Source organism: Macaca mulatta, chromosome 2, assembly GCF_049350105.2.
Source record: "Macaca mulatta isolate MMU2019108-1 chromosome 2, T2T-MMU8v2.0, whole genome shotgun sequence".
NCBI classification, from domain to species: Eukaryota; Metazoa; Chordata; class Mammalia; order Primates; family Cercopithecidae; genus Macaca; species Macaca mulatta.
The window spans coordinates 131210900-131232116 of record NC_133407.1 but is presented as its reverse complement, the minus strand read 5'-3'; the positions used below and the strand labels follow the sequence as shown (position 1 = coordinate 131232116).

At 38.4% G+C, this 21217-nt stretch overlaps 1 long non-coding RNA gene across 1 annotated transcript in view; it reads right to left on the bottom strand.

Annotated features, from left to right (window-relative positions):
- Nucleotides 1–21217, bottom strand: part of LOC106996871 (uncharacterized) — a 301071-nt gene that overhangs the window by 265106 nt on the left and 14748 nt on the right. Inside the window, exon 3 of the long non-coding RNA XR_001442957.3 lies at nt 20272–20448. This is a non-coding gene — a long non-coding RNA (uncharacterized LOC106996871). The remainder of the gene's footprint in view (nt 1–20271; nt 20449–21217) is intronic.

The following is a 21217-nucleotide window of genomic DNA, read 5'->3' as shown; positions in this document are numbered from 1 at the left end:
GAGATCACACCACTGCACTTCAGCTTGGGTGACAAAGTGATAGTGTCTCAAGAAAAAAAATTACGTAGGTTCACCTATTTAAAAATCAGCTTCACTCCTCTCTCCAGTACTTCCTAGCTCCTTTTCCTGCTTTTTTTTTTCTTTATCACTTATTGCTGTCTGACATACTATACATTTTCTTAATGGATTTGTTCATTGTCCACCTTCCCCCTCTAGAATATTAGCCACTTGAGGATAGGAAGCCAGTATGTCTTATTCAGTTCTATATCCTTACTCTTATAACAGTGCCTGTCATATTGAAAATGCTCAATAAATATCTGATGAATATATATATTTAGATATATATTTTATATATATAAAATGTTTTATATATTTTTTATTTATATATATATATATAAAATCTTTGAAATACCTCTATCAGTATCAACTCTGGTGCTTTGTTCAAAATTTGGCTTTATGTCCCACGCCCTTTCAGAACCTTCAGTAAATGGAGACTAGGAATCTGCATTCAGAAACTTCCCAAGTGATGCAAATGAACAACTGAAGTTTGAAAATTGCTACTTTAGCATTCTCCAAAACCAGTATAAGCCCTCTTTTATGTTATACTTCATTAGATGTTTAAAGACAGCTCTTCTAACCCCTTCTTCTCACCGACTTTGGGTTTTCTTTGTCTTAGACCGAGCAGCTAAACCTTCTATAGCCATCCCTCCTACAAGGCTCCTTACTACCCGAGAAGGTCAGGCTGCGCTCTCTGAATGCACTTCCATCCATTCTCTTTCCATTTAGAGTGATCTTGGTTGGAGAGTGAGTCTCTAAAGAACAGCTCTCTAAAGATGCTTGCGGAACTTTTTGAAATTAGTTCTTACACATGAGAAACTCTGCCCTTTTTCCCTTTGCACTATCCCTTGGGAAGATGTTCAAAAAATGGTAATGTTCAGGCTTGTGATCTCAGAGTAGAAAACACACCCAGTCTGCGTGTTTCTGTCCTGTGTGTTTTTGCCCCATTAGAGACCAGACAGAGCATCTGTGTATGAGTCTTCAACAAACAATCACATGAAAAATGATGTGTGATGAGAAGGCAAAGAGTGCAAAAGAGCTTGTCAAGTGAAAGGAGAGGACACAAAGGAGCTATTGTCAGAGCGTGTGTTGGTCAACAGACAGATAGCAATCTAAAGAATGTCTTCTGTTAGAGCTCTACATAGCATACGGCTTACGTTCTACCTGAGTAGGCTGGGTTTTGTTTCATGATACTGAAAGAGTAAATGGTACCTTAATATATATTTTCATTACAAGGGTATCTATTATTCAGATGATCTATGTTAGCTAACTGATTATGCTATTGTATATTTTTTTATTGTTTTAAAAATTTGAAAAAGCAAATTTGGCAAAAATGTTGAAACTCTGCTTTCCTACAAACTAGAGTAGTCTTTGTTGATTAATTCATATAACCAATGTGCTAGCCTGACTAATATCCAACTCCCCATCAAATATTCACACCTTAGTCCTCAGAACCTGTAAATACATTATGAGACAAAAGGCAAATGTGATTATATTAAGAATCTTGACGAAGGTAGAAAATCTTGGATTCTCCAATAGGTCCGATTCAACCTCATGAGTCCTTAAAATCAAGGAATTTTTCCTGTGGTTCAGAGAGACGTGACTATGGAAGGATGATCAGAGAAATAAAAGGTTATTGGTTTTGAAGTTGGAAAAAAGAGCCATAAGCCATGGAATGTTGGTGTCCTCTAGAAGCTGGAAAAGGCATGGAAACAGATTCTCCCTGAGAGCCTCCAGAAAAGACCACAGCCCTGCCAACACCTTGGATTTAAACCAAGTTTCAGACTTGCAAAACTGTAAGATAATAAATTTGTATTTATTGAAGCCACCAAGTACATGGTAATTTATTATAGAAGGAACAGAAAACTAATACAACCAATGTTCAAATGTAGTAATAAAATAAAGTATATCAGGTACTATGCTCATAATAGCATCATTAGTAAAAGTCCCAAATTAGAAACAATTCATATCTACCAAAAGGCAATTATACCCTGGGTACAGGTCACACAAGTATATCCAGTTGACAAAATTCATCAAACTGCAACAGACAATAAATACAATTCTCTACATGTATATTATAATACAACAACATTTATTAAAGGGCATTGATGGCACATGTGTCCATGTATGTACCATCTATACTATGCAATCATTTAAAATTCATGGTTTAAAAGAGAAGTCAGCAAACAATCTTACTCAATGCCTGCTTTGAGCACAACCATGCCCATTCATTACATATTGTCTATGGTGGCTCTCCTGCTATGGTGGCAGAATTCAGTAGGTGCAACAGAGACCATGTAGCCTGCAGAGCCACTAAAATATTTCCTCTATAGTCTGTATTTCAGGGCATACCACAAGGAGTTCCATGTAGATTTTCTTAAGTTTCTAGATAATTTTTCACAGTCATTGGCACAACCAAAGGCAGAGCTTTCAAACCAAGTCTCTCACCTACCAGGTTGGCAGGCAACCAGCAGTGGCTTTTTATTCATCCACTTGACAGATACGTATTGAGTGCTGGGTGAACATGGGCCAGGCTCTGTGATAGAAGCTGGATATATTTAAATGTATAAATTACATATGTCTAGCCTCTTGTAGAGGTTACGATTCTATCAATCCATGCAGTCCAGATGTGGAAGTCCCCAAAGGTGATTCATGAACCACCAGCATCAGCATCACTGGGAAACTGTTACAAATGCAAATTCTCAGGCCCTACACTGCCTCTATTGAATCATATATCTAGGAGTGGAGCCAACTATGTGTTTTTACCATACCAGCAGGAAATGCTGATGTATGTTCAAGTTTGAGAATCACTGAACTAAACCCAAAAAGTCTGTGCTAGGATAAATGTTTTATGAATCAGATTTTAGGAATGTAAGTAGCTCTTCACAACACCCATGTTGGAAGATACTTTGTCCACCTTAACTATTTGTCTTACTCCATTTTTTTATTATTTATAGCAGAATACCTAAACCTAGGTAATTTATAAAGAAAAGGAATTTATTTCTTACAGATATGGAGGCTGAGAAGTCTGGGGTCAAGGGACGGCATCTGATGAGCACCTTCTTGCTAGCTGGGACTCTCTGCAGAGTCCCAAGGCAATGTAGGGCATCACATGGTGAGGGAGCTGAGTGTGCTACCTCAGATCCGTCTTCCTCATCGTATAAAGCCACCAATCCCACTCACTTAATAATACACTAACCCTTTAACACATGAATCTATGAATTCATGAATGCATAAATCCATTCATTAGGGCAACACCTTCATGACCCAATCCCTTCTTAAAGTCCTGACTTCTCAATGACACCACATTGGGGATTAAATTTCAACATGAGTTTTGGAGGAGACAAATATATTATTCAAACCATAGCACTATCCTATGTAATAATTTATTTTTATTAAAGTTATAGGAAATTGACAGTAAAAGCACACCATAGAATGTGTAGATTGCTTAACAGGTGCAGAATGCAGAGCAAGGCACTGCAGTCAATGCTAAGGAAATATAAAGGATGCTTGGTTATGTGCTGCCTTCTCAGTGAGAGAGAAAAAAAACCCCATAGTATCAGCATCATTATATACCATACATTGTCAAACATTTTCTGTAAAAGTCCAGATTGTAAGTACTTTAGACTTTGTGGGCCATATAATCTCTGTCACAACTATTCAACTCTAGTGTTGTAGCACAAAAGCAGCATATTTATAGACAATATGTAAATAAATGGGCATAGCAGTGTTCCAATAAAACTTTATTTACACAAACTGGTAGTGGGCCCTTGTGTTGTAGTTTGCTGATCCCTGTCACATACCATTATTACCATATATCATTATACATGATGCCATGAACCATGCTGTATGGCTTCACCACATATTTCATTTTGTTCAAACTTTTAACATAATTTTCCCTGTAATTTTGTCATATATGATCACCTAACTTTGACCTTCAAAAGCTCAGTTAATATCTTGTTAATGAAAACATTATTCAGAGCAGTAACCTTCAAGATATAATCTTGCTTCAATGAGTGAATACATTCTACTTGTTTATTATCACAATACTAGCTTCTGTAAAAAAAAAAATTCTGAGGTCAGCATTGCTGTTTTAGAAATTAGAAACTAAACTTAAAGAGATTAAGCAATTGTTGAAGTTCATACAAAAAGTCATTTTTTTGAGCCAGGGTTCAAACTCCAGTATTTTTGGCACTGAAGCAATCATTTCTAGGTACTGTCTCCCCATGCAGTGAATATGCTTAAAATCTAACCAGAAATTGGGTTCAGGGTACAAATGGAATATTCATGCCTCAGTGGCTATTTCTCTTCTTGACTGTGTCTTATAATTATTATTTCAGTTTAAAAACATTTCATATCTTTAAATTTCATGACAATCACATGTACATCATAGATAAGTCATAACCCAAAACTCCAAGCACATTACTAGTTAAGTAATTACAGAATACGAAACATTCTGTAACAGCTCAATCACTAATACAATATCCTTCACAATATAGTTCTATAGTCATCTGTGTTAGCCCATTCTCATGCTCCTAGTAAAGACAGCCCAGACTGGGCAATTTATAAAGGAAAGAGGTTTAATTGGCTCACAGTTCAGCATGATCGGGGAAGCCTCAGGAAACTTACAATATGTTACAATCAAGGGGAAGCAAACACGTCCTTCTTCATGTGGCAGCAGCAAGGAGAAGTGCCAAGCAAAGGGGAAATCCCTCTTATAAAACCATCATATCTCGTGAGAACTAACTCACTAGCTAACTCACTATCACAAGAACAGAATGGGAAAAACAGCCCCCATGACACAATTACCTCCACCTGGTCCCTCCCATGAAATGTGGGGATTATGGGTACTACAAATCAAGATGGGTTTGGGTAGGGACACTGCCAAACCACATCATCCTCTATCCTGGGTCTAATAGCTACATGACTGTTGGCAGGTCTTTTTCCTCCTTAGACAATTTTCCAGTCTAAAATGGAAGGTCTTGGTCTGTTGTTTATAAGGCTATCTTTAAATTCCAAATTCTAATTCTATAACCATATAACATTCTTCCTCAAAGTCTTCCTCTCTTATGGAACACAATCGCATATGGTTACAGAATGCATACTTTGGCTCTTGATACATATATGTTGAACCAAATGTCCAACTTTGTAGGATTTACATCCTTAAAAATTAAGAAATGAATCATTGCAAGTCATAGAGGAGAAATAAATATCTGGGGCCACCATTATTTCTAAAGAAATTGTAAACAAAACCAAAGATGATAGAATTTTCAGGGAGTTCACTTGTGATATTCTGCAAATAGGAAGTGAAAATGAAAGTGATAAAATAAGGCTTGTTAAATCTGAGAATATGAGCAGATCTGTACAGATGGGAACATCAGTGAACAAGCACCCATGCATGTTTTCAGGTCAGATGAAGAGTCACTGAAAATAGATCAGAAAGCAACACATCCTGGCAGCATTTAAATTCAGCCTCCATGGGAAAAAGAAGCTCACCATCATCCCATTTCCCTTATTAGATATGGCTCTAATATGTTGGTCATTCAGAAAACAAGAGTCAAAGGAGAGAAACACAGGCTTTGGACAAACACATGAACAAAGAAAGGGGTTCCAGCCTTTCCTGGGTATTCAGCAGTTCAACAATGCCTGCTTTGGATGAATTTTTTTTCATTCATGGTGAAATGAAAAATTAAAAACTTTTGTCATGAATCTACATTTATTTAATTTAAAGAGTCGTATTATTTTCTTAGATTTTGTCCTTCCTTTTGTGTTGTTGTTGCTAAATTTCTTTCTTTTGCAAGAATGATGAGAGTTTAGTTGGCTTTGCTTTCTTCTTTGTTGCTTTCACTTAAGAAAATAAAAGTAAATTTTGTCCATTTTATATCAGTTCCATTAAAAAAAAATTGAAATTGGGTACAATTTTCACTATTTAGGTGATGGGTACACTAAGAGCCCAGACTACACCACTGCACAAATATACCCACGTAAAAAAAACTGCTCGAGTACCCTTTGAATCCATAAAAATATTAAAAACTAAATTTAATTTAAAAATAAAAATACGTGAAATTATTTGGGTTCATGAAACCCAAAAGACTCAGGGGCCTGCATATCGTGTGACATTTGGAATGCTCGCTTTGTGGATCTTCATGACAGCTTCATTGCTGAGTGCCTATTCAAGTCAAGCACTTTACATTCATTATTTGTAATTATTCCCCAAATTCTGCAAGGCATATATTGCCATTCAAAGTCTACGAATGAGGATGATAAAGTTCACAGAAGTTAAAGGACAAGCCCAAGGTTACATAGCTATTAAAATGGACATCCCCAAAGTCCTTTCTTAGAGCAATGCAGCCACTTATATCTGACTGCAAACCCATAGAAATCTCCTTGGTGGATTATTGAAAATTGGCAAAATTCTTTTTTACTTCAAAGGGGCACAAATAGAAATCAACAGACTGACATTCATCCTCACAGGCAACCCCCACAACTAAAATGTTAACATTTTCCCCAAACAGTAAAAAAGTTGTAAGTGATTTTAAATGTTTATATGTCTTAATGTGGCTCAATGCATCAGTAGCATTTTGGATATACTCCATTTTGGAAGAGTTGGAAAAACAGTTGGCAACATTGTGTGCATTTTGTTTTAATTTAGAGGGGGGACATTTGAGATCTGCAATTAAAAAGAGGTTTGCTTTGGCTGTGATGAGCTGATGTAATTCACAATTTAAACTCATTTGAGAAAAATAACAACAGCTACAACTGTCACATTTACCAGGGAGGGAAATGGTATGAACAACAGCAGGGCCCGGGAGGAGGAAAACAGCTCATCGATAGGACTACAGATTATACAGATTAGTCATTGAAAGGGCAGAGTAAGCATCCATGGACAATCATTTGACATGTTGTAAAACAGAATGGCGATTTTGCTTAGCAATATTTTCAAAGGGATTCACCAAGAAGCTTTGATAACGATGGTCTATTTGAAGCTACAACCTAGTGATGGATGGGGTATTAAAAGAGGAAATTTTGCACACTGAATCGTTAAATTAGGATGTAAACTGGAGCCCAGAGTGGTATGAAATATATAGACCAAGTAGTCATAGAGGGAATCTTTCCATTCTGTCCGGTCACAAGTGAAAACTGAGAATTCTCACAGCTTGAGGTTTTAAATCCTGGGGAAATTATAAATGCCTGGGTTTACCTGGGGACTTAATCTGGGTCTGCAAAACTAACATTTACCCATTGAGTGATTTACAAGAAAGCCTATGTTCTTGTGAGGCTTATTGCAGCATCCTCTTTGAAAACTCCTCTGGCCTTGAAAGTGAGTGAGACAGTGACAGAAATTAAGTTTTATTTCCCATGAGATGAACTCAAGTTATGGCTCAATGTTTCGAGTTTTTCACTCAAGCAATCAATATATATGAAGGAAACGACAGTTTGAAATATCAAACTGTATTTTGCTTCTTGGGACGAAGTTGTTTTCCCCATTTGCAGCTCTTCTGCCATGAAGATTGGGCTAAGAAGCTGAGACCAATTGCTTTATAGATGGAGACAGAAATGATACACAACCAGATATTTCCAGGAAGGAAACTGGGAAGCCCTGCTAACAGGTATAGTCTTGAGGGAGACCAAAAAACAAACAAACAAAACCAAGAATCTAGACCCTTATGTCTTCCTATGTGCCTAGCAGATACAACCTTTGGACTCCAAGGTGAAACAAGCTAGCTACAGGCAAAGCCAACATTAAGAACTGTCACCCCAAATACCAGAATGAGACAGGAGCCCCCTTATGGCAACTGCTCTGGGAAGAAGAGCCAGAGAAGGGGAAGGACAATAATCTAGAGTAGCTCTGTCCAACAGAAACATCATGCAAGCCATGCATGCAATTAAAAACTTTCTGGTAACCACATTTGAGAATGCAAAATTAAACGGGTAAAAATTTTAATAATATAGTTTATTTAACCCAATATAATCAAAGTTCTATCATTTTAATATATAATCAACATGAAAGTATTAATCAGATATTTTACATCCTTAAAATCCAGTGTATATTTCATTGGATTTCATTCATAGCAAAGATCAATTCAAACTAATCACATTTCAGGTGCTCAATAGCCACGTGTATTGAGTAGCATAGATCTAGAGTAAATCAAGTTTAAATTTTGGGGCATTTAAAATCAGAAGAAACCAAGGGACCTTGAATAGACAAAACTATTTGCTTAGTTTTCCACTTAAATCCAGGGCAACAGTTAAAGAGAAAAGAGAGACCAGTATTAGAAAAATAAAAGCTGGCCAAGCATGGTGGCTCCCACCTATAATCCCAGTGCTTTTGGAGACAGAAGTGGGAGGATCGCTTGAGCCTAGGAGTTCAAGACAAGCCTGGTAACATAGGGAGACTTCTTCCCTACAAAATTTTAAAAATTAGTCAGGTGTGGTGGCACATGCCTGTAGTCCCAGCTACTTGGAAGGCTGAGGTGAGAGGATTGCTTGAATCCAGGAGGTCAAGGCTGCAGTGAGCCAGGTTTATGCCACCGAACTCCAGCCTCAGTGACAGAGCAAGACCATGTCTCAAAAAAATGAAAAATAAATTAATTAATTAAAATTGAACCACAGAATTACATAAGTGATTTACTGGATTATTTCAGATATCACATAGAAAACCTAATCCTACTGCACAGAAGTCTGCTGAGTGCCTACAGGCACTGGATGGGACTGAGAAAATGCAAAGATTAATAAGACACTGAATTGTTTATGATGCTCAGGGGTAGGCCCATGATAAAAAATAATAAAGATGTAATAGAACATAAACAGAGACAAAAAGCAACAGTGTGGGAATCTAGGAAAGGCAGTAGTTAATGTTTCTGGGCTGCTGTTGGCCATAAGCTCCAGAACGGTTGCAACCATATCTGTTTTATCTGTCACTTTCCCAACAGTACCTAACATAGGGCTCACTAAAAATGTGTTGAGTGAGTGAGTTAATGATTGCTGGTTACAGAGAACCAGGTGAGGAAAGGCCTCATATTTGGTGTGGTATTTGAATTTGGCTTTGAAGAACTAACTGGTCTTTACCTAGGAGAGTAGAATGCTTTAGACCAAAAGATCTGAACATCCAGGTAGGTGGATATTTAGGGCACATTCAGTCAATGATATTTGATCTTATGAGACAGGAGTGTAGATGGGGACAGTAGATGAGATGGAAAAGTTAAGTTGGGACCAGATGGTAAAAAATGTGGAGGGGTTTTTTATGAATTATTTGCAGGATTAGTCTATTCTAGCCACCTACTGATAGCACTACAGTGTGGTGAAAATTCCTGCAATGCTAAAACAGACTTTTGCAGCATATTGATCTCCTGTTTTTAGAGCTTTCAGAAAGCAATCAACCATCAGACAGCCTAACAGCAGTAAACGACAGTATACATTCTTTAGAGCTCACTGTACATTGCTGTTGAATTTTCCCCATCTCAGTTAACTTTCTTTTTCTTTCCTGAATAAATTTACTGAGAGAATAATATAAGCAGCGAATAAAATGAAAATGCACTAGGTTACATTTCACCCCAAAATAATAGAATGAGATTTTTTTTTTTTTTTTTTAGTGGGAAGAGGAGTGGCAATTTTTGCTCACTGTTATCATCAAGGATTTCTTATCTACTAAAATAATATAAAATATGCTATCCAACTGGTAATATTAACACAAAAATCCCAGGACTACATCTAGAAATGTTTTTGCTATAAAAAAAAAGAATGTTCCTGACTAATATGGTACATTTATAAATTCAACGTGCATATGGCAATAGCAAGTTTAGAGAGTGGCAATAAACAAAAAAATAAAGAGGAGAGGATAGTTTATGAAGCTTATAAAGGCCTTATTAGAGCATTCGGGTAATTGGAAATTTGATTACGGCCAACACAATTTGGGTCCAGGTTAAAAGAGAGTTGGTTCAGTGTTGTAGTTAGCAAAATAAACATCAGAGTCAGAAATGCAAGGGTTTCAGTACTGGCTCCTTTTGTTACTATAAGGTTGATGCAAAAGTAATGGCAAAAACCGCAATTACTTTTGCATCAACCTAATAGAAAGTGACTTACCTCTCTGATCGTCAGATTTGTATCCATAAAATGAGGGGATCATAACCCTAACACTGAGGGTTGTTGTGAACACTGAGTTCTATTATAAAGAAGTGCCCAACACATGGTAACAGCACAAAAAAGTGATGGCTATTGTTCTTCAGTCATTGAACAATTTTTCAGCATCTATTATGTACTAGGTTCTGGAAAATCAGAGACAAAAACACCTGACTTGAAAAAGTTCATTGTCTAATGTAACAAATATTTTCTGTAAGAGCATGCATCATTACATAGACCTAGAATATATGTTATATATGATAATAGTAATGTGTTTCTCATACTGATTCACATAGCTTAGAGTTTCTCAACTTCAGCATGGTTGACACTTAGGGATGGGTAATTCTTGCTTGTGGGGGCTGTCGTGTGTGTTGTACAATGTTTATACACATCTCTGGCCTCTGCCTATGAGATTCCAGTAGCATTCACCAGTTGAGACAACCAACAACATCTAGTCATTGCCAAATGTCTCTCCTTGGTTGAGAACTACTGGCATAGCCTGATGGAGGTACTGCCTGAAAATCAGCTAGCATGGCTAAGGTTTCATTTAGTCACCAAAACCTGACTCCACATCCCCCAGTTTGGTGACATAATCACTTATCACTACAGCATCATCTGAATCTTGCCTCTACTCTATGTTCTGACACCCTCTTTCCTAATCCAGACTCCTGTCTCTCTCTCATCAGAGCCACTGCCCAACTGGAACTGGTCTCAGGGCCTCTTTTCTCTTCCCACTCATTATACACACGGCAAGTAGATTAATCCAAAACACAGCTCTCATCATAACACTCTCCTCTTCAAAAACCTACACTTGTTCCGGGCAGGAATGTGCTAGTGCTTCATTGGCAGTGATAGAGGAATCAGTTTGTCTTGCTTTGCTTGGGATTTCCCCAGCTTTAGCATTTTAGCTTTGAAAGACTGAGAGAGCCCTGGCAAATCAGGGTAATTGGTCACCCACAGCAGTGAATTCAGTTTACTTCCAGATAATTTTTCTGTAGAACTCCAGAATGTACATAACAGATATGAATCTTGGGCCTTAGACCCAGGTAGGTAAAATTTGTCATATATCTGTATTTGTATTTTTAAAATAATAGCTTAATTTCTGATTATTCCTTTTTTTTTTTTTTTTTTTTGTGTGGAAAGAAAATCTCAGTCTAACTCGTGACCTCTCCCACATTTCCAGGGTTGAGCCATAGTGCAGGGATCCTCAGTTGAGCCAAAAGTCTCAACAATAGAGGGGTTTTCCTGGTTCTCAGTAATGTGTGGGATCAAGGAATTAGCACCGATTACCCCTACACTCTTCCTGTCCACCTGGCCCTTCCAGTGCACAGGGTCTCTGCTGCTTCCATGCTGTGTCTGTTCATGGACAGCCACTGTCCTGAGGCTTTACTACCTTCCAGGCAGCCCTGAGGGCAGGATTCAGGCACCTTCTAAACTTCCCTTTTGTCTCTCCAACCCCTCCCCAATCTGGAGCGATACCTCTAATCTTGAGGGATGGGGAGAGGAAATCATAGGCTCCCCTTTACTTCTTTAGCACATTTTGGTATGTATACCTGTAAGTTTTAGACTTTTTGCTTTTCTATTATCTTCTTCACCCAATTCCTCCAAAATTTAGTCAAGGGGTCATAAACAGGTGGCCTGGGGCTGACTACAGTGCACAGACAGGCATTGTATGGCTTGCACAGTGTTTTGTTTTCTTGCTTAAGTTAGATTTAAATCCTTTTATGGAGAAAAGTGGCTCTTCAGTTTACTACAGACCTCATCATCTCCTGGTTCTCTTGCACCCAGTCCACTTGACCTGTTTACGTATGTTCCCTGCCTCATCCTTCCAGGTAATTTGAGTTTCCAACCTGCAGCCTTCACTGTGGAAAAACAAAACAGGACATGAGTGTATATAGCATATTCCTATTTGAGTTGAAGGAAATACACAGAGGAAACATAATATAGATTCATATCTGTGACTCTATAGATAACAAATTCATGTCTCAAAATACTATGTTAGCCACACGTGAAAAGATAGCAGCAAAGGTGCCACAGTGATGTGAGGGCACGAGGTGCAGAGCACTAACACCTGGCCTCCTGAGTTTCAAAACCACAAGTCCGCTACATGAACACAAATCTGTACAATGGCATTTCAGACTGCTTGTTATAAGGCAATTATCTCCTTTTTAAATTCTCTCTCTCTCAGCCTCAACAATCAAACTATGTAACTTGCCCTTGCCTTCATCTGCCCTGCTCACTTTGCCCTGAATGATTAGCTCATTATCTTCCCTCTATCCCTGAATGTCCTTCCTACTGATATCTATAGTCAGAAACTTAATTATCCTTCAAGTAGGAACTCAAACTCTATCTTCTAATGCTTTTACAAAAGGTTCTTGTCATCTTTTCAGGCTCATCCTCCTTTACCAGCCCATTAGCCATAGGTATTCCTCAGGAATCTTAGGGCCTCTCTTTCGATCCCCCTCCTTGGATAATCTCATTCATGATCATAGATTCAATTATGATCTTTATGCAAATGGAGCACATATATATATGCTCAGCCTGGGAGAGACCACATATTTAATTTTAACAGTTCCTTTTTGGTTGTTGTTGTTGTTGTTTTGAGACAGGGTCTTGTTCTGTCACACAGGCTGAAGTGCAATGGTGTGAACACAGCTCACTGCATCCTCAAACTGCTAGGCTCAATTAATCCTTCTGCCTCAGCCTCCAGTGTAGCTAGGATGACAGGTGTGCAGGCTCAGCTAACTTTTTTATTTTTTGTAGAGACAGGGTCTCACTTTGTTGCCCAGGCAGATCTCAACAGCTCCTTTTTTTTTTTTTTTTTTTTGGATGTTTCAAAAGCATCTCAAGTTCAACATGACTTACCTAATGATCTTTCTCCACTTAACTGAGATCCTTTCTCAGGAATAGCCACTGTCAATCATTCATTCTATTAACATGTCAGAAACCTAGATGTTGTCTAGGATATGCCCTTCTCTTTTACTACCCATGTCTAAAACATCACAAATATGATGTTTTCTAAGAGGAAGATGGCCCAATAAGACCCACTCAAAAAATGGTGTATCCAACTCTTGTGTTCATCATTGTAAATTGTAGGCACTTTGATTTCCTTCTCTTAGTGTTTTTGGAAGGAATCGTTCATCAATTCTGGGACATTGATAGTGTGAATTTTATAATCAGTAAGGATGAGAAGGGAAGTGCCTGGAGCTGTAATAATTCCCCAGGATAAATATCATAATGTGAGGACCTGTCTGAGTAGTCCACTCATGACTCCAGGTCCCTACCACTCTCTGTCACTGTGAACCCAGCTGTATTAGTCTAGGTTCTCCAGAGAAATAGAACCAATAAGTGATACAACTATAGATATAGATTTACTATAAGGAATTGGATTGCATGATTATGGAGACTGATTAGTCAAAGATCTGCAGTAGGCAAGTTGGAGACCCAAGACCCAAAGCAAGAGGAGACTGATGTTCCAGTTTGAAAATAGACAGAGAAAGAGAATTTTTTCTGCCACAGCTTTTTATTTTATTAGGCCTTCTCAACAGATTGGATGAAGCCTGCCCACACTAATGAGGGCAATTTGCTTTACTCAGTCCACCAATTCAAATGTCAATCTCATCTAGAAACACCCTCACAGATACACCAAGAAATAATATTTCACCAAATATCTGGGCACCTCATAGCCCAGTCAAGTGGACACATAAAATTAACCATCACTCTCACTAAACATTGCTAACTCATCAACTCAACCTTTACTACCATCCCACTCAACCTCACCTCACCTCACTACCAACCATCAAGTCAACCTCATCTCACTAACTCATCAGCTTCAACCTTCATCCCACATGGAGGCCAGGTTCACCAAAGGGGCGTGCATCCCTTCTCCTCTTAATCACAAGCTCCAGCCATTCCTGGTTACAGAGGCTGTGCCTAACCATCAGTCTTTCTCTGAAGGAGAAAAGAATGCCATAAAAAACACAGCATTTCCCAAAGTTGATTCTATGGAAAACCAGTCCCATAAGATACTCTGGGGGAAAAAAGAAAGACTTCTTGAAAACAAAATGTTATATCTCTGTATGAGTTTTCCATGCTGCATAACACATCACCACAAACTTAGCAGCTTAAAACAACGACCATTTTTTATCAAGGTCAGGAGTCCAAGCTTAGCTTGGCTGGGTCCTCTGCTCAGAGTCTAACAAGTGAGAAATAATGGTGTTAGCTGCGTTCTTTTCTGGAATTTGGGGTCCTCCTCCAAGCTCACATGGTAGAATTCAGCTCCTGGTAGAGGTCGAACTGAGGCCCTCAGCAGAGAGAGATGGACTCTCTCCATAGGCTGTCACATTTAGCTGTCTGTTCTTCAAGGTCAGCATGAAGAGCCCAGTCCCTCTTATTAAGTCAGGCCCACACAGGAGATTCTCTTTTTTGACTAATGCAAAGTCAACTGATTTGTGATCCTTCACTTTTGCTACATCATATAGCCTAGTCACAGGAGTGCTATCCCATCAGTTTCACAAATCCCACCCTCACTCAGAGGAAGATCAGATAGGACAGGTAGGCTGGGGGGTTGGAATCCTAGGAGCCTGCCATAACTCAGATTTAGTTTGTGAATTAGCATATTATGGGCTCTGAGAAATCCTATAGTAAAGAAATATGATTGACTTTGTTCCACCTATTGTTAACCAAATTTATTTGGCCCATATAAAAACGTAATTTTCACATAGCACTGATTATCATCTTTGTAATTACTGGTTTGTGTCATCCATGTTTTGGGATATGCTGAAACAGAAAAGGCCTGCACTGTGAAGTTAGATGGTCCATGATTAAAATTCCACACCGGACCAGGTCCAGTAGCTCATAACTGTAATCCTAGCACTTTGGGAGGTTGCGGCGGATTGCTTGAGCTCAGGAGTTCAGAAGCAGCCTGGGCAACATAGCAAAATCCCATCTCTACTAAAAATATCCACACATAAAAAAATTATAAAGAAAAAAATTTAAAGGAAAAAAAATCCCCACCCTGACACTTTCAAGTGACTTCAGCTTGGGCAAATTTCTTGACCTCGCATAACCTTGATAAAATGGATGTGGACTATCAGCACTCTGCTTCTCAAACTGTTACCACAATGCAATGAAAGTAATTAACACCTTGGAATATGCCTGGCACAGGTTAGAGTTCCAAAAATATTTTTTAAAACATGCTGGCTCCCTTCTGTCCCATTTTTCACATGAAATTTTATAAACAACTACAAAAATGATACTCTATTAATGTTAGAGTGTTACAAGCTTCCTAGATAACAGACTTGAAGCTTCATAACATCCTTAAGCTAAAACAATTATTTAAATTTAAGAGGTAGTTTGGGTGTGGTGGCTCACACCTATAATCCCATCACTTTGGAAGGCTGAGACAGGTGGATCACCTGAGGTCAGGGGTTCGAGACCAGTCTGGCCAACATGGCAAAACCCTGTCTCTACTAAACACACAAAAAAAATTAGCTGGGAGTAGTGATGCTCACCTGTAGTCCAAGCTACTCAGAAGGCTGAGGCAGAAAATCATTTGAACCCAGGAGGTGGAAGTTGCAGTGAGCCGAGATCACGCCATTGCACTCCAATCTGGACAACAGAGCAAGACTCAGTCTCAAAAAAATCATCATCATAATAAAATGAATAAATAAATTTAAGAGGTAGAATCTTTATTTATTCTGCCCATTGTAATTAATTTGTGTTTTAAACAGTATGTTTCACCCATACTACCAGCACAAGGAATCTAGAAATGAATCATTGGCATATATATGTAAAGAGTTTCTGAAATCTTCTAAACCACCAAAGCAACAAAAACATGAAAAATTTGATGTTATTGTCTAAGTTGAATTGGTTAACATGGATTGAGATGTAACAACAATGTTAACTGCCATTCCTTTTATAATAATTCAATCAAAGTATTATGTAAAGCCTTCAACAACATAATGTAAATCACAAGCTATTTAATGCCTTCAGAACAAGTACCAACTATTAGAGAGAAATTATTTGACATTTAGGTTAACCTGCAGGGGAATGTCTATATAGTACTGATTAAAAAGGTATAAAATGACAAAATTTGTGATTAATATTTAAACATTGTAATAATTGTGTGACCTCCTGCAAAGCATCATTTCTCAGTCTCAGTTAGTTTATCAATAAAATGAGTATAGTACCCACATCATAGGAATATTGTAAAGACAAAATACATAAAACTTAGTGTAGTGTGCATAACTTGTTAAATGCAAAGTTAATTATTATACAAATTCAAGTTACAATTTGTGTTAGTCCATTCTCACACTGCTATAAAGAACTACCTGAGACTGGGTAATTTATGAAGAAAAGAGATTTAATTGACTCGCAGTTTCTCAGGCTGTACAGGAGGCATGGCTGGGGAGGCCTAAGGAAATGTACAATCATTGCAGAGGTGAAGGGGAAGCAAGCATGTCTTCTTATGGATGGCAAGAGACAGAGAGAGAGAGAGAGAGACAGATAGAGAGAGAAGGAGAAGATGTTACACATTTTCAAACAACCGGATCATGTGGGAACTCTATCACAAGACAGCACTTGGGGGATGGTGCATAGCCATTAGTAACCACCTCCATGGTCCAATCACCTCCGACCAGGCCCTGACTCCAACGCTCAAAATCCCAATTCAACATGAGATTTGGGTGAGAACACAGAGCCAAACCACATCACAATTTGACCTCAATTTTTGTTGTATGCTGTGCTTTGAAATCCTTGAATGAAAAGTTGCTGATGAATTCTGAACAATTCAGAAACTTTAGACTGAAGTTCATGTTGTACCTATCACTTATTAAAAGAAAAAGAAAGAATGATTATATTATTCAATGTCATTAGGCATTAACAGAGGGAAGAAAAGTGTAGAGAATATATTACTCATAAGCAAAATTCTTTCTAAATGGAATCCTTTACAATGTATCCCATGAGGCATCTGTAGGCCTTTAGGGACACAAAACAATTTATTGAAACTTCTGTGCAAATTGAAACTCATATTTGGAGCAATGCATTAAGAATGTACAGATTATTTATTCATGCTCTTCTCTGAAGGAATTGCAGAGATCACTTTTATTATACAAATGCTCCTTCAGTGATTAAAATCCCTTCTCTCTGACATATGGATGAGAAAGGAATAAAAGCAAGTGCATAAAAAATGAAACCTACTCTGATAGATAAATTGCATATATTCAAGAATGAGGAAAATTGTGTGTGCATGTTATCATATTAAAAAAATAAAATATATTTGGAACTCCTTGAGTTTCCTTCCTCAATAATGAGAGGCACAGAATGAGAATGTTCACTTACAGTAATTTTATCAGCACACCATCAGTAAGGCCAGAATGAATGGTAGACATTACTCTTGCAGAAACATGAATAGGATATCATTTTGATATTACTTCTGCAAACACAGCTAGCAGAGCCAATGTTCATTCTAAACTGCTTGTCAAGGTTTCATAAGAGTCACAACAAATAAAGAAAAAATCCTTGCAGTTTAACCAGCTTTTACTGGGAGCTGTAATGTATCCAGTCCTTTCCTGGGCACTGCCATAAATATAAGAAACAGATGTTGACATTTTCCAGTGCTAACAGGTGAAGTTGTGTTAATTTTGTACTCCACAATTCCAAGGAAGCTAGCTTGAGACTTTTTATAGTGTATAAAACATAGGGTTGAGGCAGGGCATGGTCACTTATGCCTGTAATCCCAGTACTTTGGGAGGCCAAGGCGGGCAGATCACCTGAGGTCAGCAGTTGGAGACCAGCCTGGCCAACATGGTGAAACCCTGTCTCTACTAAAATTACAAAAATTAGCCCGGTGTGGTGGTGGGTGCCTGTAATCCCAGCTACTTGGGAGGCTGAGGCATGAGAATCTCTTAAACCCAGGAGACAGAGGTTGTAGTTAGCCAAGATCACACCACTGCACTCCAGCCTGGGTGACAGAGCAAGACTCTGTCTCAGAAAAACCAAAAAAACAAAAATACAAAACATAGGTTTGGGATTCACTCATTTGGGGGTGCGGGGCACCTGACTTTGCCACGTAAGGTGTAAACATGGGTAAATTTTTCAGACTTCGATTCGTTCATTCATCAAATGAGAATAAAAATATCCACCTCTTATCTTCATTATGGGGATTGAACGGATAAATGTATATAAAATATTTAACCCAACATGTTATACACGTACCATGGTGGTTAACGTCTGTCTTTGGCTTTCCCCAGTATTAGCCTCTGAGACAGGGATTTTGGTGCTAGAAGCTTATTTGAGAAGTGATTCCAAGACACACAGGGCGAAAAGCTGAGACATGAGACAGAGAAGGAAGATAATAAAGGGTGATGTCTTGAGCAGGTAACTGCTGTGGGTAACAGAACCCAACTCACTGGGGGAACTCAAAACAAAGTAGAACAGCTTTAGAATTACCCATCCCCAGAAGCAAAGGTGCTAGGGTACTTATCTACCAACTCTCTGTTATTGGTTTAGGATTGATTCCTGGAGCATTAACCTTTCTGCACTTCTAGCCTGCCCTGCATGCTGGCCAAGCTTGCTTCCAAAGACAGAGAAATGACCTTAGGTGGAGAGAATTAAAGGGTTTTCAGTAAGCTGATTACAGAGGCAAGCACTTAGGGGATATAGACAGAGCTTAAACAGGATCTTCATGACTAAGACTTTATTTAACTTCCCCATGACTCCTTAGCTTCTAGGCTCTCACTGCTTTATGAGGCTTCTATAACTCAAGTAAAATCTTTCTAATTGTATTCTTTCCATTTGGAAACATTAGGCCAACAGGATTAGAAAGTATACCATCTGGGTTGAGTGGAATTAGAGCTTTGAACTTGGACATCTAGATTTTATACAGAGTTGATTTGCTAGATGCTCTCAAAGGGTTCACAATTGAATTGGGGAGACTGTACATACACAAGTGAAAACATGTAAGTGAAATGCAATTTAGAAGTTTAGGGCACTAAAGTCAGTGCAATGGCATTTTTTTTTTTTTTTTTTTTTGAGACAGAGTCTTGCTCTGTCGCCCAGGCTGGAATGCAGTGGCGCAATCTCGGCTCACTGCAAGCTCCGCCTCCCGGGTTCACGCCATTCTCCTGCCTCAGCCTCCCGAGTAGCTAGGACTACAGGCACCCGCCACCACACCAGGCTGATTTTTTGTGTGTTTTTTTTTTTTTTTTTACTAGAGATGGGGTTTTCACCGTTGCAATGGCATTTTCTAAGAGGTAAGATAAAGTTTCATCACTGCAAAATCTGCTGAAATTCTTAATGTTTTTCATCTAGTATCATTTGCCATCTTACTTTGAAATGTCAAGGCATCTGAATAGAGCACGCTTACTGTTGATTTGTTAAATTGTGAGCCATTTGGCATGATAGTAAAATGGGCTAATCGTTCAGTATAGTAGAGTAAAAATGACCAAATTTTGGATACTGAATTCTTCTGGTTTATTATTTTGAAGAGAAAAGAGAGAAGAAAATAGGTTATTTCCCAACTGTGGTATAAATGCAGCATCAAAGCTGAAAGTAAGTGCATAAAATTGGAGAAGCTTTTCTGAATATGTAAGCTGTGCTAATTAGAGTAGATAAAAATCAACTAATGAGTGTCTAACTTTGTGTGCAGATCTGTGCTTAGAAAGATGGTGAGATAAGAAAAAAATAGGCTTTATTGAGTTAAAAAACAGAGATCTAAGCTCTGCTTCTTATTAGCTGAGCAATTAGGTAACTTAGTTTCTCTCTCTGAAGTCTAAATGCATCTTCCCTAAAATGGGCATAATAAGACTTACCTCACAGTTGTGTGAAAAGAATATGACATATAAATGTAACATGACATATAAAAGTGTTAGAGGCCATCAACAGCTGAACAGACAAACAAATTGTGGTACATCTTTACAACAGAATGCTACTCAGCAATAAAAAAGAATGAACGACTGATGCAGAAACCAACATGAATTAATCTCAAAATAAATACAACAGACAAAAGAGAGTATATACTCTAGGATTCTATTTATATAACATTTTAGAAAATACATAATAATCTATAGTGATAGAAAGCATATGAGAGATTACCTGAGGATGGAGGAATACAGAGGAGTGAGATGGCACAGGAAACTTCTGGGGTAAACGAGATGTTCATTACCTTGATTGTGGTGCCGGCTTCATGGATGTATACATATGTCAAAATTTATCACATTGTGCACTTTAAATGCATGCCATTTATTGTATGCAAATTTTACTACAATAAAGCTGTTGATAAAACAGTATTAGATGCTCAGTAAATGCAACTGTCCTTTTCTAAGTGTGTGTTTATCGGACCTTAATGCAACTTGCTTGGGGTCAAATTTGGTAAGTCCAAATCAGCTGAAGCTATACAGATTTTGTCTGCCCATCACTTCTTTCTTCTTCAAAAGAGCAACAGCATTGTCCCTCTTTTGGTAAACCTCTCCTACCTGGCTCAAAAGCATGGTGCTTATTGGGGTTGCCAATCATACAGACCCAACACTTTGGACCCTTAGGAACTGGCATGTGCAGGGAACACCATGTGGCCCTTTCAGATCCCTTCTACCAAATGCTGTGTGCCCAGTCCCCAACTACTTCTTCCTTTTGCTGCAAAGTTTGCACCTTCAACCTTCTTCAGAGGATTGCCTTTGAGCTAACAGGGATGACTTGCCTATAGAGAGCCGGGGTTTACATCCTGCTGACCAAGGCAAACTGTAACCAATGACGGGCATAGTGATGTTTTGCCCAGCTCCCTTGCTGTGAGAGGGGACAAACTCTGACATGCAATTTATGCTCTAAGCGCTCTGTGGGCCTAGGCTGGTGCTTCATCTGAAATTGCAGCTTTGACCAGTAATTTTCTCTTCCTTATCCTGCCTTCTTATTCCCTTACCATTTTCTACTGAGAAATTTTCCTTAATAAAACCTCTTGTACCTGAATCTGACTTCAAATGGCATAGCAGCCATCTCTTTGGCCACTGAGATTTCCAGCAATACATCTGGGACCTCAGCTGACCTC